General features: G+C 45.2%; 1 pseudogene; it reads left to right on the top strand.

Annotated features, from left to right (window-relative positions):
- Positions 1-27,086, top strand: part of LOC132399627 (transcription factor 12-like) — a 168,151-nt pseudogene that overhangs the window by 92,953 nt on the left and 48,112 nt on the right.

Raw genomic sequence — 27,086 nt, 5'->3', positions numbered from 1 at the left:
GTTTGGATCACACAGAGGAGGGCCGACTTAAGTCAACGACAGAGCAGGTGGCTTGCGAGTCTAATGAGGTTTTGTTCAGAAACAAAGCAACGCTCTGTTATCTAACGGGTGCTTAATGTTTTCTGCAAAGTTGTTTCATCTGATTTTGTTGACTATAAATCCGTCCGTCAGAAAGGCTGGATGTGGGCAGGCGGCAGGCACTCGGCATAGCGGTGGGTCGCAGGTTACAGCGCCAGTGAGAGGATTTGCACGTTCTCCCTGTGCCTGGCTATCCCGAGGTGTGTGGATTAGGGTTAGTAACTTGCTATGGTGACGACTTGCGGGCTGCCCCCGGCATTTCACTGTACGTCTCAATGTACGTGTGACAGATAAAGCTAATCTTTCTGTTTATTTCCTGGGGATCAAGTGAAGGACAGAGAGCGAGAATAAGGAGAGAGAGCGGCTGAAAACATTGCTTATTCAACTTGAGGACTGAAGACCCTTACAAATTTCTACAGATGTACACAACACACACAAAATGACTAACTCCCGATGAAGGGTCTCAGCCGGAAATGTCGGCATCGCTTCTCCTTATAGATGCTGCCTGGCCTGTTGTGTTCCACCAGCATTTTGTGTGTGTTGTTGCTTGAATTTCCAGCAGCTGCAGATTTTCTCCTGTCTACAAATGTCCAGGGCCAGGAACATCTTCAAATGCGCAGGATAGCCCCTTCCACCCCAGCGACCCCACAACTCCAATTTACCTCTCACCTAATTGTGAACAATTTACAGTGATCAACTTATCTACCTGGTACGTCTTTGCACTCCCCCACCATAGGAAACGTTCTCTCCACATCCACTCTATCATTCGATAGGTTTCGATGTGGTCACCCCTCATTGTTCTGAATTCTGGGTAACACAAGTCCAGAGCCATCAAACGCTCTTCATACCACAAGCCATTCAATCCGGGAATAACTTTCATGAATCTCCTTTGAACCCTCTCCAGTGTCATCACAGCCTTTATAAGAAAGGGTCCAAAGCCGCTTTAAATACTCCGTGAGGTCTCGCCAGTGCTTTATAAAGCCTGAACATTAAGTCCTTGCTTTTATATTCTTGTCCTCTTGAAATGAATGCTGACATTGCACTTGCCTTCCTCACCACACACACACAACCTGCAAATTAACCTTCAGGGAATCCTGCACACGGACTCCCAAGCCCCTTTGTGCCACAGATTTTTGAATTTTCTCTCTATTTAGAAAATAGTCAACCCTTTCACTTCTTCTACCAAAATGCATAACCATACACTTCCCAACACTATATTCTGTCTGCCACTTCTTTGCCTATTCACCTATTCTGTCTAAGTCCTTCGGAAGCTGCTCTACTTCCTCAAAACTACCTGACCCTCTTCATATTATCCACAAACTTTGCTCTCTGGCCAAGCTGGGGAAGTTTTAAGGCCTCATAAGACTCTGCAGATGCTGGGATCCAGTACAGTACACACCAAGTATTGGAGGAAGTCAGCAGGTCAAGCGGTGTCTATGATAGGGAATAAACATTTTGGTCCAAAACCCTTTATCCATATACAAGAACCTCTTAAATGCCTCAATCATAATTGCCTCCTCTAGCAGCGTAATCCACCACTCTCTGTGTCAAAGAAGTTTCCGCCCCACATTGGCCTTCATAAATCAAAGTACTGAGTACAGGTTGTTGTTTTGAAGTTGTTTAAGACATTGGGGAGCTCAAATTTGGAATATTGTGTGTGGTTCTGCTCACTGACCTAAAGGAAAGATGTAAATCAGTTTGATAGAGGAAGTTTACAAGGATGTTGCCAGGGCTTTACTCCCTGGAGCGTAGGAGAAATAATCAGAATCAGGTTTATTATGTGACGTGAAATTTGTTAACTTAGCAGCAGTTCAATGCAATTCATAATCTAGCAGAGAGAGAGAAAATAACAATAATAAATAAAGTAAATCAATTATATATATTGAATAGATTTTTTTTAAAATGTGCAAAAACAGAAATACTGTATATTTAAAAAAAATGGAGATTCAATGTCCATTTAGGAATCTGATGGCAGAGGGGAAAAAGCTGTTCCTGAATCACTGAGTGTGTGCCTTCAGGCTCCTGTATCTCCTACCTGATGGTAACAATGAGAAAAGGGCATGCCCTGGGTGCTAGAGGTCTTTATTAATGGACGCTGCCTTTCTGAGACACTGCTCCATGAAGATGTCCTGGGTACTTTGTAGGCTAGTGCCCAAGATGGAGCTGACTAGATTTACAACCTTCTGTGGCTCCTTTCGGTCCTGTGCAGTAGCCCCTCCATACCAGACAGTGATGCAGCCTGTCAGAATGCTCTCCACGGTACGACTATAGAAGTTTTTGAGTGTATTTGTTGACATGCCAAATCGCTGCAAACTCCCAATAAAGTATAGCCACTGTCTTGCCTTCTTTATAACTACATTGGTATGTTGGGACCAGTTTAGATCCTCAGAGATCTTAACACCAGGAACTTGAAACCGCTCGCTCTCTCCACTTCTGATCCCTCTATGAGGACTGGTATGTGCTCCTTTGTCTTACCCTTCCTGAAGTCCACAATCAGCTCTCTCATCTTACTGATGTTGAGCCCCTGGTTGTTGCTGCGGCACCACCTCACTAGTTGGCATATCTCACTCCTGTACGCCCTCTCGTCACCACCTGAGATTCTACCAACAATGGTTGTATCGTCAGCAAATTTATAGATGGTATTTGAGCTATGCCTAGCCACACAGTCATGTGTATATTGAGAGTAGAGCAGTGGGCTAAGCATACACCCCGAGGTGTGTCAGTATTGATCGTTAGCGGGGAGGAGATGTTATCACCAATCCACACCGATTGTGGTCTTCCGGTAAGGAAGCTGAGGATCCAATTGCAGGGGGAGGTACAGAGGCTCAGGAATGAAGGAAGATTTGATTTGTATTTTATGAGGGGGATTAGTATGGTAAATACCAGGCTTTTTCAACTAAGGTGGGGTAAAACTAGAACTATTCTTTAGAGCTAAGGGTGAAAGGTGAAATGTTAAAGGGGAACCTGAAGGGGAATTTCTTCACTCAGAGAGTTGTGAGAGTGTGGAACAAGGTCCGAGGGTTCGATTTCAGCATTTAAGAGAAGTTTGGATAGGCACAGGGATGGAAGGGGTATGGTCCAGGTGCAGGTTGAATAACAGTTTGGTGTGGACTAGATGGGCTGAAGGGTCTGTTTCTGTAGAGCTCTGAGACTAGACATCTCCTGTGAACCTACCCTCTCATCCTGTGCATGCCCCCTAGTATTCATACTAGACATTCTTAAAGCCTCTTCTAAAAGGGTGTAACATCTTTCTGGGAATTCTTAGCCTCTAACCGCTCAGAGTGGAGGAGTATCTGGGAGGGGCGTCAGGTTCCATGAGCACTGAGGTGAAGCAGAACCTCGCACCCTGTCCATCCAACCTGTCTGCAGTTTTAGATTTACTTATCGCCTGTTCACTGAAACATACAGTTTCAAATTCACGTTCAACTGTACGCACGTGGACCACCATACAGAACAACGTTCAAGGTGCACGACACAGTAACGCAGTACATATAACTCACACACAGCACACAAAGTAATATTAGCACAAATACAGTAACAGACAATAAGGTACATGGACAATGCAAGGTAAACAGTGAACAGTGTAACGCTAACTGGCACTTGACACGTGGTGACAGGGAGTTCAGTAGTCTGAAGGCCTGGGAAAAGAAGCAGTTTCCCATCCTAAAAGTTCCTTTCCTAATGGTAAGGTACCACCTGTTGATGGTAGGAGGCTGTTGGATAGATGGGAAAGATCATTGACAATACTAAAAGGCCCTTAGCATTCTGCTTTGTGTTAACAACCAACACATCCTGAGGACGTGCCGGGAACAGCCCGCAAGTGTTGCCCACGTTCTGGTGCCAACATAGCATGCCCACTACATTCAACAGAACAACGCCAACAGCAACAAAGCAAGTCCCTTTCATCTTTCCCACCTACCCAGGCCAGGCTCTCTTCCTGCCATCAGGAAGGAGGTACAGGAGCCTCAGGAACCACACCACCAGGTTCTTTAACAGTTAGTACCCCTCAACCATTAGACTCTTGAAACAGAGAGGGTAACTTCACTTGCCCCATCACCCAACTGTTCCCTCAAGGACCCTTAGGCTCACGTTCTCAATATTTATTGCTTATTTATATTTAAATTTTTTTCTTCTCTTACGTATTCGCAATTTGTTGTCTTTTGCACATTGGTTATTTGTCGTCCTGTTGGGCATGGTCTTCCTTTGATTCTACCCTGTTTCTATCCGCTCGGCCCCACCTCTGCCTGTGAGGGGTTTGTACATTCTCCCTGTGACCAGTCGGCAGGTTAATTGGCCTTGGTAAATTGTCCTGTGATTAGGCTCAGATTAAATCAGGGGATCGCTGGGCAGCTTGGCTCGAAGGGTCAGAAGAGCGTATAGCACCCTGTATCTCAACAAACAACTAAGTACGATGTTTCTTAGGGTTGTATATGGTGGCATATATGTACTTTGATAATAAATTCACTTTGAAACCTTGAAACCCATTTACGTACACAGTCAGGCCTCCAACCCCAGGGCAGGCCGCCTCCGGGCCTCCAACCTCCTGTCCCCGGCCCGGACTCGGTTGGACTCAGCAGCACCTGAACTGGATCCTCGGCATCAAGGATGACAATGTCACTCCAGATCTGGAGGATGCTCAGTTCTCTGGACTGTCGCCAGGAGTTTAAACCTATGTATTTATACTTAATAGTTGTTTGTTTGTTTGTTTAGTTATTTATTTAGTTATTATTATCTTCTTTTGTATTTGCACAGTTGTTTGTCCTGTTGGGTTGATTCTACTGTGCTTCTTGTGTATACTGTGAATGCCCGCAAGAAAATGCATCTCAGGGTTGTATATGGTGTCCTATATGTACTTCGATAATAACTTTACTTTGAAGCCTCTGAAACTTCTGCATCAGAGGCAAAGTTGGCCCTCTGCGAGCCACAGTTAAGAGCGGGACACAAACTGTACTCTGGCTGGTAACGTGGGCAGGTTGGGGCTGGGTGGGGTGAGAACTGCTGAGGCTCTTGCGGAGCCAGAGGGTTCATATTTCAAAGCTGCTCCGCAGGGGATACATCTGACACTGGCATCAGAGCTCAGGAATTCAGGCCTGCAGACTGCAAACTAATTAAAGAGACAGTGCATTGCATGCAGATACATTCTTTAAAGTACCAATTTCCTCTCCTTTCTGCTCCTCTGCTGGCTGTGGTCAGCGTACAGATGAATGGGTTTCCCTCCTGCATCCAAAATCACTCTCTCTGCTGGGAGGCTATATCTTCAGTTTATTTATGCTGCTTTTCGGCAAAACCAACATTTGTTGCCGGACTGAGCTTTCTAAACAATTTTGGAGTGCGGTTGTGAGTCACTGACATTGGTGGATGCAAGAGAATCTGCAGATGCTGGAAATCCAGAGAAACACACACAAAAATGCTGGACGAACTCAGCAAGTCAGGCAGCATCTATGGAAATGATTAAACAGTCAACATTCAAAGTTGAAAGTGAAGTAAGTTTATTATCAAAGTACATATATTTCACCTTAAGCTACCCTGAGATTCATTTTCTTGCAGGCATTCACAGTACAACGGAATCAATGAGAAGTTACACACAAACTAGGAGTGATAAATGACCATTGTGGCAAACTGTGCAAATCACAAAGTTCAAAGTAAATTTTATTATCAGAGCACAGATATGACACAATATTCAACCCCGAGATTCATTTTCCTGCGGGCACACCCAGCAAATCTATAGGATAGTAACTGTAACAGGATCAGTAAAAGATTAACCAGAGTGCAGATGACTGAAAATGCAAATAAAAATAAATAGCAATAAATAACGAGAACATGAAATAACAAGATAAAGAGTAATTGGCTGTGGGAACACCTCAGTGGATGGGCAAGTGAGCGTAGTTATCCCTTCATCCAAGAGCCTGATGGTTGAGGGTGGTAACTGTTCTTGAAGCTGGTGGTGCGAGTCCTGAGGCTCCTGTACTTTCTGCCTGATGGCAGCAGTGAGAAGAGAGCCTGGCCTGGATGGTGAGGATCTCTGATGATGGACGCTGCTTTCCCACAACAGTGTTTCACGTGGATGCGCCCAATAGTAAATATATAAATAATGCCGCAAAGCTTAGAGTTGAGACCCTTCATCAGGAGGGGAAAAGAAGGAGAAGGAAGTTTAAATAATTCTGAAAGGTTGGAATTGAACCTTGATTGCTGGCACTGTAAAGTGGGATTAACGGGGCAGCTCTGTTTTGATTGGTATTGCCTAATTCTCTGACATAAACCATTTACATTTCGGGATCTGGGACAGAACAGCAGGAGGACAACCAGGTATTGAGCCCATGCCACTCCTTGCATTAGAACAATTCAGTTCATTCCTTTCCCTGTGGTCCTACAATTAATTTTGCATGAAGACCTGCTCCAGTTCCTACCAGAAAGCCGAGAATGGGATTCCACCACCTTCTCAGACACCACATTCCAGATTCTTACGTGTCTCTGCAGGGAGTTTCTTTTACTAGGGGATGGAATTGCTTTAGCAGGAGGGGGAAGTGGTTCGCGGGAAAAAAAATTGGATAGAACGCAAGAGATTCTGCAGATGCTGGAAATCTTGAGCAACACACACAAAACGCTGGAGGGTCACAACAGGCCAGGCAAGTATCTATAGAGGGGAATAAACAGTCGACATTTCGGGCTGAGACCCTTCATCAGCACTGGAGAGCGGGAAGAAGGTGGTGTGTGGAGGGGGAGGAGTACAAACTGGCAGGTGATAGGTGAGGCCAGGTGAATGGGTGGGGGAAGGGGATGGTGGGATGCTGGGAGGTGATAGGTGGAGAGGTAACGGGCCGAATGAGAAGGAATCTGATAGGAAACGATAGAGGAATGAAGGGAAGGAGGGGGGGCAACCAGCAGGATGCGGTGGGAAGGTCATGAGGGGAGCATGGGTGGGGGGATGGAAGAAAAGGGGTGAGAGGGCCTCCAGAATAGGGTAAACCAAACAAACAGTGTAGCGGTGGGGAGAGTGGGTTAGTGTTGACTGGAAGAAACCATCAGGTTGGAGGCTACCCAGATGGAATAGGTGTTGAGTTTGGTAAAGGAATCCACAGCGAGGACAGGCCAGTTTGGGAATGGGGATTGAAATGGGTAGCCTGCCATTTGCAGTGGACAGAGTGAAGGTGGTCCCCCAATCTGCATCGGGATGTAGAGGAGGTCAGACTGGTTACAATAGACCACTATCGGTTACAGCATAACAGGCCTAGAAACACTCCTTTCATTTCTGGGATCGTTTTCGTGAGTCTCCTCTGGGCCTTAACCAGGGCTCCAACTGCTCCTAGTATAAGGAGTGGACTCAAACTCAAAAGAGGTAGCAGTACCCAGAACTGTTTCTTTAGAGTTCAGGAGTTGGAACTTTTGAGGGCATTCTGGAGATGCATTCATTTTGTCTACCCTGCCTGGTGTTTCTTCGTAGAAGTCTGGCAGAGTTGTCAGGGGAGATTTCCCCTTGAGGGAACCATCTGGCTTTGGCCTATTTTATCATGGACAGGATATTTCCTACAGTGGGAGAGTCTAGGACCAGACAGCATTGACTCAAAATAGAGGTACATCCCTTTAGAACTGAGATGTAGAGGAATTTCTTTAGACAGTGAATCTGTGGAACTCATTGCCATGGATGACTGCGGAAACTAAGTCACTGGATGAATTTAAAGCGGAGGTTGATAGGGTCTTAATTAGTAAGGTTGTGGGAAGAAGGCAAGAGAATCGTGTTGAGGGGATAATAAATCACCCCTGATGGAATGGGGGATCAGACTCGATGGCCCAAATGCCCTAACTCTGCTCCTACATCATATAATCTTATGGAAATGAATATCTACCCTCCTAAAGAACGGTCTAGGCCTGAAACATTTCTGCTTATTCATTTCCATGGAAGTTGCCTGACCTGCTGAGTTCCTCCAGCATTTTGAGTGTGTTGCTCAGGATTTCCACCATCTGTAGAATCTCTGTGTTTACGTTTCTTCCAAAGCTTTTTTTTTGACAAAAGGGAAGTGGAAATTGCAAGTTGAGCTCTGGCTGCCGCGATGGGATTGCTGCTTAATTGTTTTGAGGTTCGATATAAACCAGATCTTTGGATCTCTGCCTGGATTCAAACAGTTAAAGGGGCAGCATCCGTACGTCAGCTGGCAAGTTAAAAGAGACGTGTTGTCCATACCATAGTGATTAGCACACTGTTTTGCAGTACCAGCAACATGGGTTCAATTCCCACCACGGGAATTGTAGGAATTTGTACGTTCTCCCCGTGACTGAGTGGGTTTTCTCCGGTTTCCTCCCAAAGATGTACCAGCTGGTAAGTTAAATTTGAATTGTCCTGGGTTTAGGCTAGGGTTAATTGTGGGATCGCTGGGCAGTGCAGCTCAAAGGGCCAGAAGGTCCTTAACATCAGAGGATATACTTTGTATCAAAAGGACAGGCGGGAAGGCATCACCGGTGGTGTGGCTGTGTTGGTAAGAGATGGAATTGCACCTTTAGAAAGAGGTGACATGGGGTCAGAGAATGCTGAATCTTTGTGGGTGGGGTTAAGAAACTGCAAGGGTCTAAAAAACACACAATGGGAATCACACAATGGTAATATGGGAATCATATATACTCCTCCAAGTAGTAGCCAAGATGTGGGGTTGAGATTGCAAAGGGAGTTAGAAAAGGCATGAAATTAGGGTAATGGGTCACTTCAATATGCATAGGGATTGGGAAAATCAGGGGTATCGGATGGCAAGACAGGGAATTTGTTGATTGCCTACGAGATAGCTTTTTGGATCAGTTTGTGCTTGAGCCTACTCAGGGAAAGGCTATCTTAGATTGGGTACTGTGTAATGGCTGGCTGGTGGCGTAGTGGCATCATTGCTGAGCAAAGGCTCCTGAGTTCGAATCCAGCCGGCTCCAAAAACCTGGAGAGGGATGGGCTCCGCCAAGTTTCAGATGCCCAAGACATGCCGTATGATGAGCAATCAGCAAAAAGATCGGTGCAAAAAGGAGCTTAACATGAAGGAACCCTTAGGGCACTTAGAGGGAGAAGCATAACTCCCAATGGAATACAGGGAAATACAGAGGCATGAGAGGGGAGGTTGCCCAAGTGGAGTGGAGGAGGATGCTGGTAGGGATGAGGTAGAGCAGAGATGGTTGAACTTTCTGGGACAGATATGTCCCACAGAGGACGAAGTGCTCAAATGGGAGGGGTCGGCAGCTGTGGCTGACAGGGGAAGTGTATCCCAGAGTCCTGAGAGAGGTTGCTGAAGAGACAACGGATGCATTGACCAATTGATCTTTCAAGAATCACTTGATTCTGGCATGGTCCCAGAAGACTGGAAGATTGCAAATGTTAGTCCACCCCTTAAGAAGGGAGGAAGGCAAAAGAAAGGAAATTGTAGGCTGGTTAGCCTCACCTCAGTGGTTGGGAAATTGTTGAGTGAATTATTAAGGATGAGGTTTTGAGTTATTTGAAGACTAATGATAAAATAAGTCAAAGTCAGCATGGTTTCTGTAAAGGAAAATCTTGCCTGACAAATCTGTTAGAGTTATTCGAGGAAGATGTTATTTACTTGGCTTTTAAGAAGGTGTTTAATAGTGCCACACGAGGCTGCTTAACAAGATAAAATCCTATGGCGATATAGGAAAGGTACTGGCGTGGATAGAGGAATGGCTGACAGGCAGGAAGCAGTGAGTGGGAATAAAAGGGGCCTTTTCTGGTTGGTTGCCAGTGACTAGTGGTGTTCCTCAGGGGTCAGTATTGCGACCACTGCTTTTCACATTGTTTGTCAATGATTTGGATAATGGAATTGATGGCTTTATGGCAAAGTTTGTCCATTGTTGGACATTGGAATTGGAATGATGCGAAGATAGGTGGAGGAGTAGGTAGTGCTGAAGAATCAATGTGATTACAGCAGGACTCAGACAAATTAGAAGAATGGGCAAAAATGTGGCAGGTGGAATACAGTGTTGGGAAATGTATAATAATGCATTTTGGTAAAAGGAACAATAGTGCAGACTATTATCTAAATGGGGAGAAGGTTCAAACATCAGAGGTGCAGAGGGACTTGGGAGTCCTTGTGCAAGATTCCCAGAAGGTTAATTTACAGGTTGAGTCTGTGGTAAAGAAGGCAAATATAATGTTGGCATTTATTTCAAGTGCAATTGAATATAAAAGCAAGAAGATTATGCTGAAACTTTATAAGACACTGGTGAGTCCGCATTTGGAGTATTGTCAACAGTTTTGTGCTCCGTATCTCAGAAAGCATGTATTGTCATTGGAGAGAGTCCAGAGGAGGTTTACGAGGATGATTCTGAGAATGAAGGGATTAACATATGAAGTGTGTTTGGCAGCATTGGGCCTGTACTCACTGTAGTTTAGAAGAATGCCAGGGGTGGGGTGGGGGGATCTCATTGACTCCTACCGAATGTTGAAAGGACTAGATAGGGTGGATGTGGAGAGGATGTTTCCTCTGGTGGGGGTATCCAGAACTAGAGGGCACAGCCTCAAAACTGAGGGGCAACCATTTAGAACAGAGGCAAGGAGGATTTTTTTTTAGCCAGGGAGTAGTGATTCTTTGGAATGTTCTGCCACAGACTGCGGTTGAGGCCAAGTCCGTGCGTATATGATGGTCATTTCCTGATCGGTTAGGGCATCAGAGGATTTGGCGGGAAGGCAGGTGTATGGGGTTGAGTGGGATCCGGGATCAGCCATGGTGGAATGGTGGGACAGACGCGATGGGCTGATGCTCCTGTGTCTTTTGCTCTTACGATCCTATCCTGTGCTTATCTCACTAAAGAATAAATAAATTAACAACACACAGGGAATGCTGGAGGAACTCAGCAGGTCAGGCAGCATTTATGGAAATGAGTAAACAGTTGATATTTTTGGCTGAAGCCCTTCTTTGGGACTCCCATATTGTCCCGTTACGTTTTTCTGTTTGTAGGTTGCTGCCGTGCCTCATCAGCTGTACGGACTGAACCTATCAATCAAAGTACATTTAGGTTACCATATCCTACCTAGAGATTCTTTTTTTTTTTGCAGGCACTTACAGGAAATTAAAGAATTTACAGGAAACTGCATAAATAGAGAAATACTGGTAACAACCAATGAGCAAGTCACTGGGGATATTTAAAGCAGAGCTTGATAAGTACTTACCTAGTCAGGATGTCAAAGGTTGCAGGGAGAAGGCAGGAGAATGGGGTTGAAAGGGATGATAAATCAGCCATGATGGAATAGTGTAGCACACTTGACGGGTTGAAAGGCCTAATTTTGCCCCTACGTCTTATGCTTTAGCTTCTAATTCCAATGGCAACACGGCATTGCTTCAGTCCTGACCTACAATATGCTCCTAGATTTTGTACTCAGGCCTCCGGATGTTTTACGAAGGGTCTCGGCCCGAAATGTCGACAGTGCTTCTCCTATAGATGCTGCCTGGCCTGCTGTGTTCCACCGGCATTTGGTGTGTGTTCTCTGGATGTTTTAAGTGGTTTTTAACAGTACCCTGCCTTACATGGAGTCAGTAATTCTAATTCTCTGTACTGCCACTCCTTCCCTGAATCAGAGGAAGGCAACATGCCTGATCAGTGGGTACGGACGCAGCTCCTGGGGGACTTTCAGTGGAACCACACTCCACCCCATGCATTCCTTCCACCCTCTCCCAGGCTGGGCAAAAATTGATGTGACTTCGAGAGAGGTGCTGATGGAAGGGAGTCACTGCAGGGACAGACATTAATATTCCTGGCTTGCTAGCCAGAGGATGACAGAACCGCTTCCTGCAAACGGCCACAGGCCGGTGATAACATCAGCCCCTTTATGACCATGGGGAGCCAGCCACCACTATTCAAGCATGTGTAGATCACAATCCTCATTAAACGGATGGGCTGAAACGCATTGTAAACAATTTTCCATCCACAAGCTCCCAGAGATAATGAAAATGGTTTGAATCCTATTTACCTTTCCTTTCCCGAAGTAAAACTCCTTTTACAACTGGCCACCAACATTAATTCAGCCATGGGCAACACCTTCTCCGCTCTGAGCTAGCAGGTAGTGATTCACCTTTCCCTTCACCTACTTCATCTATCACCTGCCAGTTTGTATTCATCCCCCTCCCCCCACCTTCTTATTCTGGCATCAACCCCCTTCCTTTCTCCCCTGATGAGAGTTCTCAACCCGAAACATCCACTGTTCATTCTTCTCCGTAGGCGCTGCCTAACATTTCCTCCAGCATTTTGTATGTGTGGCTCAAGATTGTGAACATCTGCAGAATCTCTTATGCTTAGTATATTCCAGATCTCTCTGGAGGTAATAATGTACTTCCCATCAGTGTGGCCATTTCATTGGTACAGAATAACCAGGATTAGAAGGTTGGGGAGAGGGAGTAAGACGCTGGCAGGTGATTGGTGAAAGAGATAAAGGGCTGAAGAAGAAGGAATCTGATAGGAGAGATCAGTGGACCATGGAAAAACAGGAAGGAGGAGGGCGGTGATGGGCAGGAGAGTAGAAGAGGTGAGAGGGACTCAAATTGGGGGATGGATAAAGGGAGAAAGAGAGGGGAAGACTGACCGGAAGTTAGAGAAATCAACGTTCATGCCTAATATCCTATGTTTACGATCTTATGCCCAACACTCTTGGGGCAGGTTTGATTCCACAAGGCTCTGACCTTGAACAGAAAACCAGGATGATATTTCCGTGTTGTTTTTTTTGTTTAAGTTAGTAGATGGTGACTTAGTTCATTCTGTCGAGTGAGTAAGGCTCCATGCTGCTTCTTGTGAAGTAATGAAGCCCCACCCCACCTGTAGCATTCTGACCAATCTTCTTCCTTCAATAACAACACGCTCAAAATGCTGGAGGAGGTCAGCAGCTCGGGCTACACCCCTGGAGGGAATAAATAGTCGTCATTTCGGGCTGAGACCCATCTTCAGGATCGGAAAGGAAGCAGGAAGACACCAGAATAATAATGTGTGTGGAAGGTGATAGGTGAAGCCAGGTGGGTGGGAAAGGTCAAGGGCTGGTGAAGAAAGGATCTGATAGGAGGAGGGGAAGTGGAGGATGTAATGGCAGGTGTGAAGAAGTGAAAGGTCATAGTGGAGAACAGAGGAAGGGGAGAGGTAAATTTGGTCACTGAAAGGGGAAATCAATATTCATAATATCAGGTTGGAGGCCACTCAGATGGAATATAAGGTTTGGCTCCTCACCCTGAGGATGGCCTCATCTTGGCACAAGAGGAGGCCACGTACCGACACGTCAGGATGGGAATGGGAATCAGAATTAAGGTGTTTGGCCACCGGGAAGTCATGGTGTGGAGGTGCTTGGTGAACACCTCTCTCAGTGAATGTTTGAAGGTGAACTACCTGGTTATTATGACTATGAGATGAACATGGATCAAATGCTGCTGGGATATAAGCCGGGGCCTAATCAGCCATGGCTATGTCACCTGGTGAGAGTGTCTGCTGTTGAAAGCCCTGAAGCACCTGATGACCCCAGGTTACATCACTGATGATGTGTCCCAGCACATTCTAGGATGTATCACCGCATCATGAGAGCTTGCTGGGTTGAAATTGGAGAGCAAAATTTCCCCAGGGTAATACAAGGGGGCAGAATTTTAAGGTGATTGGTGGAAAGTACAGGAAGGATGTCAGAGCTGGTGTTTTTTACACTGGTGTTAGAGGCAAATATATTAGAGACATTTAAGAGACTCTTAGATAGTCATATGGATGTAAGAAAACTGGAGGGCGATGTAGCAGAGAGGCGTTAGATTGATCTTGGAGTAGATTAAAAGGTCACATAACATGATGAGCCAAAGCGCCTGTACTGTGCTGTAGCGTCCATGTGCTGTGTTATGTTCCACGTGCTGGTAGATTACTTAGTTTCAGTAAGTTGCCCCAGTGAATCACGTTCAGCTTATGTTGATGAAATTTGTTGTTTTGCGGCATAATAATAATAGAAAAAAGCTGTGAATTACAGAGTGTGTGTACAAACGTTTGTGTGTATATATATAACATCAAGAAGAGAACCAGTCTCACCGTCAGAGATGCAAGATGCCGACAGATCGCAGTGGAAGAAAGTGGTCGCCAATGCTCTGGCAGAATATGGCACGTGACGGTGATGATATATATCATAGTTAACTTAAATAAGTAGTACAAAAATAGAAATAAAAAGTAAAAAGTAGTCAGGTAGTGTTCATGGGTTGAATATCCATTCGGAAATCGGACGACAGAGGGGAAGAAGCTGAATTGTAGAGTGTGTGTCTTCAAGCTTCTATACCTCCTTCCTGAGGTAGCAATGAGAACAAAGCATGACTTAAGTGATGGGGTCCTTAACGATGGATGCTGCCTTTTTGAAGCATCGCTTCTTGAAGATGTCCTGCATACTGTGGAGGCTAGTGCCCGTGATGGAGCTTATTTTGACCCTGTGCAGCAGCCCCCCCCCCCCACCCCCCCATACCAGGCAGTGATGTGGTCAGTTAGGACGCTCTCCACAGTGCATCTGCAGAAATTTGCAAGTGTTTTGAGTGACATACCAAATCTCCTCAAACTCCTAAGGGAATATAGCTACTGTTGGGCCTTCTTTGCAACTGCATCAAGATATTTGATCCTCAGAGATATTGAAACCCAGGAACTTGAAATTGCTCTCTCTTTCCATTTCTCATCCCTCTCTGAGTACTGGTGTGTGTGTTCCCTTCTCATACCCTTATCAGTTCTTATGTCTTACTGACATTGTTGCTGCGACAACACTCAACTAATTGCAGGTTGCAGGAGAATTGGAAGGGAGTCTGCACAGCTTATAGGAAAGTGTTTGTTCTGAAAGCTGCCATGGACTCAGTGAAACCTTCCGTTTCGTATGGGAATATACCAAAAACATATAATATCTTAAAAAGGGATGTGAAAAGTAGCTGCAGAAACGTTCAGCCATGACAATGGGGGCGGCACAACAGCTTAGTGTGATGCTTTAAAGCACTAGCTGTAAGATCAGGGTGATTTCCTGCCGGTCTCTGTAAGGAGTTTATACGGTTCACCACATGGGTTTCCAGTTTCTTCCCTCATTCCAAAGACATACGAGTTGAGGTTAGTGCTTTGTGGGAGTGCTATGTTGGTGCCGGAATGTAGTGTCCCACTGTATGTTTCGGTATATAGCACATGTGACAAAGAAAGCTAATCCTTAGAAGCAGCATCACCTGCAGGAACCCTTCCTAATCATAGTCCGCTGCGGACTTGGAAATATATTACCATCTTTGAGCTTAAATACTTCCTATACAACTGCACATTAACAAGTCAGAACAGCAGTCAGATAATTAGGGGTGTGCAACGTCTCACTGGCCCGAGCAGAAACTGCCGCATCCCAGAGATAAATCTACAAAAAATAAACTTGCGCCTTGATATAAAGTCCCAGATCAGAGTTTTCCCATCAGAGGACCTATCCCGTTCACTTCCAAGATTTAAATAACAAAATCTTCCTAATGGACGCACGGAGGGATGTTAATGAGTGGCTGCTGGACAGGGAGCAGCAATCTCTCCATGTAGTTTACCCTGCCCCCCACGGTCTGAACTCCATTCATTTCCTACCAGCCGGCCCTCTCTAATGGATAAATACCACTCATTAGGTGCCCCGCAGAGGCAGACGCTTTCAACAGAACAGCAAGAGGACTCCAGTGTGTGTTAACCCTTTCCTAGGCAATTTGGTTTCAATGGGGGGGGGGGGGGATTTCAAAGATTTACAGGGATTTTTGCCATGTCTGGAAACTGCAAGATTGTCATTTCTAGTGCACAAGTGGAAAGGAGAAAGTAATAATTGTTGCTCTGGATCTGATACAGCACAAAAGAAAGAACACAATAATAACAAAAATAGCACAATCAATATAAACGCATAAGATGGCTTATATATATAGACTGATTGTATGCTAGGCAAAGGAGTGTCTGTATGTAAGGAAATGCTGAAGTGGTGGTTTGGTGGGGTGAAGGGGTGGGCTAGTGGGTGGAGGTGTTGATCACCCTTACTGCTTGGAGAAAGTAACTCTTTTAGAGTCCGGTGGTCCTGGCATGGATGCTACGTAGCCTCCTCCCTGATGGGAGTGGGACAGTCAGTCCATAGCAGGGTGGGTGAGATCCTTCGTGATGTTACTGGCAATCTTCCGGTACCTTTCTGTATATATTATGTCCTTGAAGGTAGGTAGGCTGCTGCCAGAGACTGGGCAGTTTTAACTGTAGGGTTAATTGTAGGGTCTTCCTGACCACCACAGGGTGCAGTCTGAAGAAAGATTGGCTCAGCTGGGTTTGTTTTCTTTTCAATAAAGGTCTCGATACACTGTTCGGGCAAAAATATATTTTTAAAATTCCTCTTGAAGAATTAACTTGAATCTGCCACCCTTGTGGTTGAAATCTTAAACTGTGTCTGAAACGATGGTGATGGTCACGTTTGAATGATAGAGTAGAATTTAAAGCTGTGCTGTTACCTCAGAATCAGAATTAGGTTTATTATTGGTCTCTTATCTGATGTGGAATTTGTTGTTTCATGACAAAGCAAAGACATTAAGTTGCTGTAAGTTACAAAAACATGGAATAACAAGGTAGTATTCATGGGTTCATGAACCGTTCAGAGGAGAAGCAGCTGTTCCTGAATGCCTCCTTAAGCACTACCTCTTGAAGACAGGGTGGCTAAGGAGCAAGAAAGTCAGATTAAGCTAGAGAGCATTCACTTCACAGCCATTGTTTCAATGGGCTGAATGGCCTCTTCTTAAAATGGTCTCTTCCTGCACTGTAAATTCTTGCAGTCCATAAGACCAAGGAGCTGAATTAGGCCCTTTGATCATGTCTGATTTATTTTCCCTCTCAATCCCATTCTCCTCCCTTCTCCCCATTAGCTTTATCACTCTTACTAATCATGACAGATGCTTGTGGCTTCGAATTTCACAGATTCAGTGTTCTCTGGCTAAATAAATTCCTCATCACCTCTTGGTCTTGGCATAAAACGAGGACTGTTTATTTTGCTCTGTAGATGCTGCCTGACCTACGAACTTCCTCAAGCATCTTGTGTGTACTCTTTCCCTCTGTTCTAAAATGAGGCCATGTCCCCTGGCCCTAGACTCACTTACTATAGGGAACATCCTCTCCTCATCCACTTTGTCTAGGCCCTTCAATATTTGGCAGGTTTCGATGAGATCCCTTCATTCTATGACAGAGCCCCTCAGTGCCTCTTCCAAGAGAACATACAAGATGAGGTGACACTTCACCTATGAGTCTATTGGGGTCATCCATGTCAGCTGTTTATTCCCATCCGTAGATGCTACCTGACCTGATTAGCTCCTCCAGCACTTTGTACGTAATGCAAGCACTAAGAAGAGTTGGGATGGCACGTTTTAATTTTACAAAACTAAGCTTAGAGCACATTTGGAGTATAATGTGCATTTCAGGTTTCCACACGATAGGAAGGACATTGCTGTGGAGGAGAAGGTGTAGAGGAGGTTCCTTGAGATGTCTGGATTGGAGGTCTATACTGACGGGGAGACGTTGCATCGAATGGGCTTGTTTCCCCAAGAGTGAAGGAAGTTGAAAGGGATCAGACGGAAATAGGTTATGGAAGGCTTAGTCAGGGTAGATAGTCATTCTTTTTTTTATCCACGAGAGAGACAGTATCCAAACTAAGAGGTGATAAGGTTTAAGAAGTTGAAAGAGGATTTTAGAAATACAGTGGTTGATAACTGGAATATACTGCCAAAAGAGGTGGTGATTCAAACATAAATACTGTGTTTATAGGCAGGAAGGCAGTCCTAATAGGGCCAAATTACATTTGTATAGATGGACGATAAGATGTCGGTGTGGACTGTGTGCTGAATGTTTCCGTGATTCTCTGAGGAAGTTGTGAGAGTTTGAGCTTTGGCGAACGGTACAGTTGACACCCTGGTGTAAGAGTCCCGACCCCTATCGTCAGTGGGATCTTGCAGTGTGGAGATTAGTCAGCCTGATTCAGAGAATCATTACAATGTAGAGCTCAGGAACAGGCCTACCCCACTCATGCTGTCTGTAGTGCCCATGTACTCTAATCCCAATCTCATATCCCACCATGTTATTACAATCCCTGTACAAGTATTTGCCTCATTACATTTTCTGGCAGTTCCTTGTGAGAAACTGTGTGGGTGAAAAACCTACCCCTCAAGAGCTGCTTCAAATTTCACCCCTCTTAAACCCGTGGTCCTCGACCCTCAGCTGTACACTCGCTGGTGTTCAATTCTCGCCGCTGTCTGTGAGGAGTTTGTACATTCTCCCCATGACCACATGGTTTCCTCCAGGTGCTCCGGTCTCCTCCCGCGTTCCAAAGATGTGCGGGTTAGGTTAGTGAGGTGTGGGCATGCTGTCTTGGGGCCGGAACCATGTCAGCACTTGCGGGCGGCCCCCAGCACACCCACAGATAGCGTTGGCTGTTGATGCAAACGATGCATTTTGCTGCATGTTCTGATGTACATGTGACAAATTGAAACTAAACTTTTAGCAGTCTCCTGGCCAGAACAGGGTGTGCTAATCAGGCGGAGAACCAGGGACGCAAGCGACACTGGTCCATTTGCGGCTGGGTCCCAAGGGAAGCCGGCAGGGGAGGGACAGAGGCTGTTTCCTTGCAGGGCCCACTCAAAAAGCAGTTGCTTTGAAACCAGGCAGCTGGAACTGCTTGACCCTGTCTAATTTACTCTTTGATGCAACAGACAATAGTTGGCTCACCGAGGGGTGGGGGTGAGCAGGGCAGCATCTGTCACAATGAAATATGAATTTCCAGCAGCTTCGGAAAAGCACCCCTCCCCTCTCACTCCGATGCACACGTCTCCCGCAAAAACCGGCACTTTTAATTCTATCTTAGCAGGTCGACTGGGCTCGGCTGTAATGGCTCGGTTCCAGTGTGATGATAGACGCCAAATGTGCCAGGCCCAATTTTCTGAGACACTGATCAGGGTATAATCAGAGGCGCCTAATGGACTGGGGTTAGACGGTGCATACAACCGGTTCTAGACATCACCTTAACCCTTTGAAAGCCGTGCAGCAGAAATTAAACACTGGCATCGAAGCTGGGCAGACCCACTTTCATCCATATGTTCCATCATATCGCCTCTTGATAGAACAGCGAACCACAAGGTGCTCTAGTCCCTGGGAGACATTAGCTCAGCTTGCTTACTCCGATGGACAGGAGGTCCAGTGACATTGTTTGAAATATCCAGGGGAAGATGGTGGGGATCAGCTCCCACCACATACCACTGCTCCCAATGGCGGTCATCTCTGACAACCAAGTCCAGCTCCTCAACTTCACGTGTGGCTTAGCTACTGAGTGGAAACATTTCTACTGACAGGAGAAGGGGCAAAGCTGGGCTACTGGTGCCTTAAAATCAGTCGCTTCAGGCAGATGGGGCTCATCAGCCGTGGTTGGCAGCTCATCTAGGGGAAGGAAAACTCTGATCTCAAACCTTCGCTGCCTTGTGTTTGCACCCACTCATGGGGAAGGCTTTGAGTGAGCAAACCTCAAGGTAAAATCCGGTTCAATGCTGATTGGTGACTCCTGCGATGTCGCTGGTGCCAAACTGTATTGGTCTCTGCCGTTCCTTTGGGTTCATCAGCTGTGTGGGGAAAGGAAAGCCTGCTACAAGGGCAACAGCTTGCTCTCCATATATATGAACTCGGCCTTTCCTCCTTGGAGCAACGGAGGATGAGAGGTGACCTGATAGAGGGGTATAAGATGATGAGAGGCATTGATCGTGTGGATAGTCAGAGGTGTTTCTCCAGGGTTGAAATGGCTAGCACGAGAGGGCACAGGTTTAAGTTCTGGGGAGTAGATACAGAGGAGATGTCGGGGTAAGGTTTTACTCAGAGACTGGTGAGCCCATGGAATGGACTGCCGGCAACAGTGGTGGAGGTGGATACGATAGGGTCTTTTAAGAGACTTTTCAATAGGTACATGGAGCTTAGAAAAATAGAGGGCTATGGGTAACCCTAGTCATTTCTAAGGTAGGGACGTGTTTGGCACAACTTTGTAGGGCCGAAGGGCCTGTACTGTGCTGTAGGTTTTCTATATCGTTCTGCCCTGGCTTGTGTATCACGTAGGCAGCTGGAAGACACCATCCATGGTCAACCTTGACCAACAGATATCCTCTCCCCAGTGCCCTGCAACTTCACTTGTCCCTCAACCAATTTCACAAGAAACAGATAAAGTGGTTACTCTTTCGTGGGTTCTTGCTGTCTTCTGATTGGTGTATTTCCAATGGTGGCTGAACTTCAAAAAGTACCTCATCAGCTGTGAGGTGATGGAATATCTTAATGGACTAGCGAAATGCAAGATTCATTGCTGACATTAAAAGAATGGGAATGAAATGAGAATTGTATTCAGGGTGTGCAGTTAGAAACAACATGGGAATAGCAGGAGGCTGTTCAGCCCATGATGCCATTCACTTAGTACTTGGCTGGCCTGTGGCCAACTTGGAGGTCTTCTCCTCTGCTCCATAACCCTTTATACCTTGACCCAAAAAACTGTCAATTGAATTCTGAGCCACAGCAAAGTGCTTAAGAAACTGCCTGTCTAAAGTCATTTGGCATATCACTCACCAGTTTTTAATAGATGCATAATCATCTTATCCTGATGCATCATGGTTTGGTATGGCAACTGATATGCTTAGGACTCAGTACATCATGGGAACCAGCCTCCTCTCCTTGGGGTCTTACCTAGATGCCGTATTTCACTATTTCAATGTGTACTGAAGAACGACAAGAAATGATCTTCAAGTTCAAGTTTATTGTCTTTCAATCATACACATCTATACGGCTAAACAAAACATTGTTCCTCTGAGGACAAGGTATAAAGATCTTGTACCTTGAATATCTTTTCTTTCCGAGCTTACTTCAGGATCTAAGCTCAGAGCCTGAAGTGAAAATTTTGGTAGGTACAAGAGGCCATGCTGGCATGGTTTTGCGAATGGTTCTATTTGAGGAACAGCATGGAGCTGTGGCCAACACTGATTCCTCAATGAACACCGATGCAGGCAAGATTAACTACGGTGTTTATGGGATCTAGCTGTGCTCAATGGCTGGCATATTTATCTATATGATCATCACTACATCGCGGAACACTTTGCAGGATATTTTGAGAGATATGATAAATCGTTAATTAAAGAGAGACATTCACTAAGATCTACTTGAGTTTATAATCTGGAATTGTACTCTGATACGCTTACCTCTTTAAAACAGATTTATTCACCGGATCACACCAGTAACAGCTACACATCAAATCCATCCACACCTGTGGGCTCCCCACCATCCCTAACAGGTAAGGAAAGAATTTTGTGGATTTGTTCCCTGAGACTTCATGACTTGAACTTTTTATTTCCTCCTCTGCAAAATCGAAACTTAATTTGGGCAGATTTCTCAACCTGATTTCCTCCCTCCCTCAGTCCTCTCAATGTCTTGTTTGTGTATTCTGGCCACCATCATCTGTACTGTTCTATGTTTGTCATGAACCTGGATTGTATGATCATCTGGGGTATTTGACTCTATGAGAGTCAGACCGGTACTGTGCTCATCCGATATTCATTTGTGCAATTACCAGAAGGGGGAATTGGCTCATGGTCAACCTCAAAAATCCACATACTCTTTTAACCACCACTCCCATATCCCGAAATCTCCCCAAACAGGCAAAAGAAAGAGCCTGACCTGGGATTAGAGGACTGCATATCTGGGAGGGTGTTCCTAGGATAGCCCATGAGTGTTGCCACGTATTCCGTCTCCCAACATAGCATGTCCACAATGCTCAGCAGAACAACACAGAACGCGACAAGCAAGTAAGCAGCCTTAGCAAAACAAGCCCCTTCCCTTCCTCCCCAATGCACATATGCAGTCCAATAACCCTAGGACTTCTTTGGCCTCTAGTAGGCTCATAGTTTTGCAGACACTGGGCCCCAATTGCCCCACTCTAGTTCTGTAGTTCTGAGGTGACTGGTCCATGTGTACTTATTTTAACTACATTACATATATATTTACTATAATTCACATTTTTCTCTATTATTATTGTACTGCTGCCACAAAGTTAACAAATTTCATAACATATGTCAGTGATATTAAGCCTCATCTGATTCTGATTCTAACTCCTAAAGGCATCATATTGACCAAAAGCTGGTAGCAAACTGGCCTCACAAACCAAAGATACAAAAATATATAAGAATGCAGAACAGACTCCATGTTCAGCGTACAGCAAATCCCAAAGTTTTGGGGTGAGTGGATGGGTGGTGTACATTGTAAGATGGTGCACAGCTTCTGCCATTTATGAAGGAGTAACATTTCAAATGAAATTCCTTTTCCAATATCTTAATGCACCCTTTTGTCGGTATAGCCAAGGCCTCTGAGATTGGAGGTCAGCTTTATGGGACCAGCCTACAAGTGTTGCCATGATTCCAGCACCAACACAGCATGCTCTAAACTTACTCACCCTTTGGAACGTAGGAGGAAACACACACGATCATGGGGAGAATGTGCAAATTCCTTACAGTGACGGGAATTGAACCCTGTTCCTTAGGGGTAGCACAGTGACCTAGCAACTGGCATAACACTATTACACCATCAGCGACTGGTGTTCAATTCCCACCGCTGTCTGTAAGGGGTTTGCACGTTCTCCCCGTGACCATGTGGGTTTCCTCCTGGTGCTCCGGTTTCCTCCCACAGTCCAAAGATGTACCTGTTATCAGGTTAATTGGCCACATTGATGTAATTGGCCGTGTGGGCTGGAAGAACCTGTTACCATGTGCTATCTCTAAATAACTAAATTACAGTAGGCGCTGTAAGGCATTACGGTAACTGCTACGATACCCTGCTGCTGGGATTGTTCCCGTCCCATTTCAAAGATATCATGTAGTCCAGACGGATGCCACCCATCGTCAGTCGAATGGAGCCCTGTACTGCTGGATGTAGGCATAAATCCAAGCATACAGTAATGCCATGAATGGATGTGGAACCCAATGGAAGATTGGTTCTTCACTTATATGTTTGTTGGAGAATCAGAATCAGGTTTAATATCACTGGCATATGTTGTGAAATTTGTAAACTTTACAGGAGCAGTACCAAAAAAAACATAATAATAGAGAAAAAATGTGAATTACAGTAAGTATATATATATAAAATTGTTAAATTAAATAAGTAGAGCAAAAACTACAAATAAAAAATTGGTGAGGCGATGTCCATGGATTCAATGTCGTTTAATAAATCTGCTGCCAGAGGGGAAGAAGCTGTTCCTGAATCGTGGAGCGTGTGCTTTCAGGCTCGTGTACCTCCTGCCTGATGGTAGTAATGAGAAGAGGACATGTCCTGGGTGATGGGGGCCCTTAATGATGGATGCTGCCTTTTTCAGAACTGCTCCTTGAAGATGACCTGAATACTACAGAAGCTAGTGCTCATGATGGGGCTGACTAATTTTACAACTCTGCAGCTTATTCGGTCTTGTGCAGTAGCCTCACCCCCCCATACCAGACGGTGATGCAGCCGGTTGGAATGTTCTCCATGATACATTTGTACAAATTTGCGAGTATCTTTCTTGACATACCAAATCTCCTCAAACTCCTAAGGAAATATAGCTGCTGTCATGCCTTCCGTATAGCTGCATTGATATGTTGGGTCCAGCTTAGGTGTTCAGAGGTATTTGACAACCAGGAACTTGAAATTGCTCACTCTTTCCACTTCTGATCCCTCTATGAGGACTGGTGTGTGTTCCCTCATCTTACCCTTCCTGAAATCCACAGTCAGTTCTTTGGTCTTACTGATGTTGAGATGTCTGCTTTCAAGCTAGCTCATGAAATTGCTTTTACATATATGACGACATATATGGAGATCAGATTGAGGTTGTGAAAGAAGACAGTTATTTCTCTCCAGGTCCCCAATCTGAGATTTTATTGGTTAATGGTCATAAAGGTATAGTTTAGCTCCTAAGTATCCCTTTAATGATTTTCACAGCCAGACACTTGGCTCATGCCAGATTCCAAATTTATTTATTGCAATTTTTTATTAGTGCTTGGGTGACGCAAGTCTGTTGGTTCTTGTGTCTAGCAGTAACTTGGCTCACCACTGTACTGGATAGGGTGATTGGGGGAAGTAAGCCATCTTGAAGGTGCCCTTCCTGTTCAGAGGAAGAGTTAGTGAGGTTAAACTGATTAGGGCATATTAAGTGGAACACACACAAATAGCTGGAGGAACTCAGCAGGTCAGGCAGCATCTATGGAGAGGAATAAACAGTTGATGTTTTAGGCTGAGACTCTTCATCAGGACTGGAGCCCCGACTGACAGTGCTCAGACATGGAGTACCCCCACAGGTTATCCCAGAGGCTGTGAATATTTGCTGATGCTGCTCCAAAATTTTGGGATTTGCTATACGCTGAACATGGAGTCTGTTCTGCATTCTTATATATTTTTGTATCTTTGGTTTGTGAGGCCAGTTTGCTACCAGCTTTTGGTCAATATGAGGCCTTTAGGAGTTAGAATCAGAATCAGATGAGGCTTAATATCACTGACATATGTCGTGAAATTTGTTAACTTTGTGGCAGCAGTACAATGCAATGAATAATAATAGAGAAAAATGTGAATTATAGTAAATATATATGTAATGTATTTTAAATAAATAAGTATTGGGAATAAAAAAAATAGGTGGTGTTCATGGGTTTAGTGTCCATTCAGAAATGAAAAGGCAGAGGGGAAGAAGCTGTTCCTGAATCACAGAATGTGGGTCTTCATGCTTCTGTATTTCCTCCTTGATGGTCACAATGAGAAGAGGGCATGTCCTGGGTGATAAGGGCTTTTAATGATGGATGCCACCTTTTAGAGGCATCGCTCCTTGAAGATGTCCTGGATACTACAGAGGCTAGTGCCCATGATGAGTTTACAACTCTCAGTAGCTTATTTCAATCCTGTACAGTAGCCCTCACCCCCCACCACCCCCGGCTGTGTTGCCAGTTGGTTATTAATGAGACTTTTGCACACATTTCTGGAAGGTGACATATCAAAACTCCTCAAACTCCAAATGAAATATAGCTGCTGGGGTGCCTTCTTTGTAGCTGCATTGATATGCTGGGTTTGCGTGAAGCCTATATGCCATAATTTACAGTGTAGTAGCACAACATTATCTGCTAGCTCTGGGTCTTTTCAAATGGTTTTGAGTTCAATCCCAACTTTGTACACACTTGGTTAACAGAGAGACTTGGGACTCTTAATTTCTGGGCTAATATCAAATTGGACGTTTGCATCCAAGGAGAATTGAGCAGGGAGTCCCATTCACACCTCATCTCTTTTTAACTGTACTCACTGACTTATGCAGAGATCCCAGTGACTCAATTTTAAAATTCTCCTTCTTATCTTCAAACTGCGAGACCATAAGACACAGGGGCAGAATTAGAGTCTGCTCCGCCATTCCAACATGGCTGATTTAATTTTCTCTCTCACCCTCATTCTTCTGCCTTCTCCCCGTAACCTCTGACGCCCTGTCTAATCCTGGGCTTCACCCACATTTAAAAAAAATTTCTGCAATGCCCCCTGAGCCCCATAATGCTCTGAGTTCACTATACTTTGTTTCCGGCTTTTTGTGTGCCTCCGATTTCTATTTCTGGCATCCGTGTCTTTAACTGCTTAGGTTCTCAGCTTTGAAATTCTTTCTATAATCTTTGTGTCTCTTTCTCTTCCCCTGTCTCTCCTTAACCTAACCGTGTATAAAACTTCCTGGGTCACCTGTTTTACAACTCCCTTAATGTGTCAATTTTTAATCACCAATTAAGCCTGGAACATATTGGGAGTCTTTTAGTTGCATTAATGTCTTGTTTTAACCTGGAAAGGCACTGCTTTTCTCTGTCCATTGTACATAGGCTAAAGTCGGCAAGATTAGGGGGAGGGGAATGAACCCAGGAAATTAGATGGCGCAGAAATTAATACAGACCTGTCAGGGTGTAGATATTTCGAGCAGGTGCAGCGTAAAGTTTCATGGAGTCATAGGGCTGGAATTCTCTCTGTGCCAATGCTCCGCTGGGCTTTTCCATTAATCCTGCTATTAAGCGAATGTTCTAGACGCTGATTGAATGGAGTTTTCTGACAAACAGGTTATTTGCCGGACGGGAATTGTCTGTAATCGCTGTGCCCCTGGTTGGGGTCCCGAGGGAGGGATTGCAGAGAGCAGCTGCTACACTCTCTCAAACCCTGCTTTGTTGAATGCCAGTGAGGGGCCTCTCTCTTTCCTTTGTTGCCTCAAGGCAGTGCGACCGCTTTGATTAACTGTGCTGGACGAGGCTTGCTGTGGTGGGGCCTTTTAAACTTTAAAAAAAAATCAGGATAGTGAGGGAGCCCATGAAAAGCTCAAGCTGAACTTTTCTGACCCACAGTGAATCACTGTAAAAATATTCTTCCTGGTTTTTAAGAATTGCAAAGTGGGACGATGCCAGAATGCTGATTTAACTCACATACTACTGGTATGACCAACAATAACCTCTAGGGCCATTGTTTGAAATATCTGTCAATAGCTTGCTTCTAATGGCAAAGGTTCTCCCACCCACTGGCTCTGCCAAGTGCCAAATTTGACATCCTCCCTATGCCGAAGAGATTCTAGTTATGGTATCACTCTAGTTTGATGTCTAAGGAGTCCTCAGGTGGCTGTAGAGGTCGATTGGGGAACCCACATATTCTGGTGCAGTGTGGGCGAGGGTCGGTGGAGGCTGTAGAGGCCGATCGGAGACCCACATATTGTGGTGCAGTGTGGGCGAGGGTCGGTGGAGGCTGTAGAGGCCGATCGGAGACCCACATATTGTGGTGCAGTGTGGGCGAGGGTCGGTGGAGGCTGTAGAGGCCGATCGGGGACCCACATATTCTGGTGCAGTGTGGGCGAGGGTCGGTGGAGGCTGTAGAGGCCGCTCGGAGACCCACATATTCTGGTGCAGTGTGGGCAAGCGTAAGTGATGGTTGTGGTTAGTGGCTGGGTCCTTTGGTTGTTCAGAATCAGAATCAGGTTTAATATAATTGGCATATGTCGTGAAATA

The sequence above is a fragment of the Hypanus sabinus genome, chromosome 9, assembly GCF_030144855.1.
Source record: "Hypanus sabinus isolate sHypSab1 chromosome 9, sHypSab1.hap1, whole genome shotgun sequence".
Lineage (NCBI taxonomy): Eukaryota > Metazoa > Chordata > Chondrichthyes > Myliobatiformes > Dasyatidae > Hypanus > Hypanus sabinus.
This window is presented reverse-complemented; position numbering and strand designations above follow the sequence as displayed.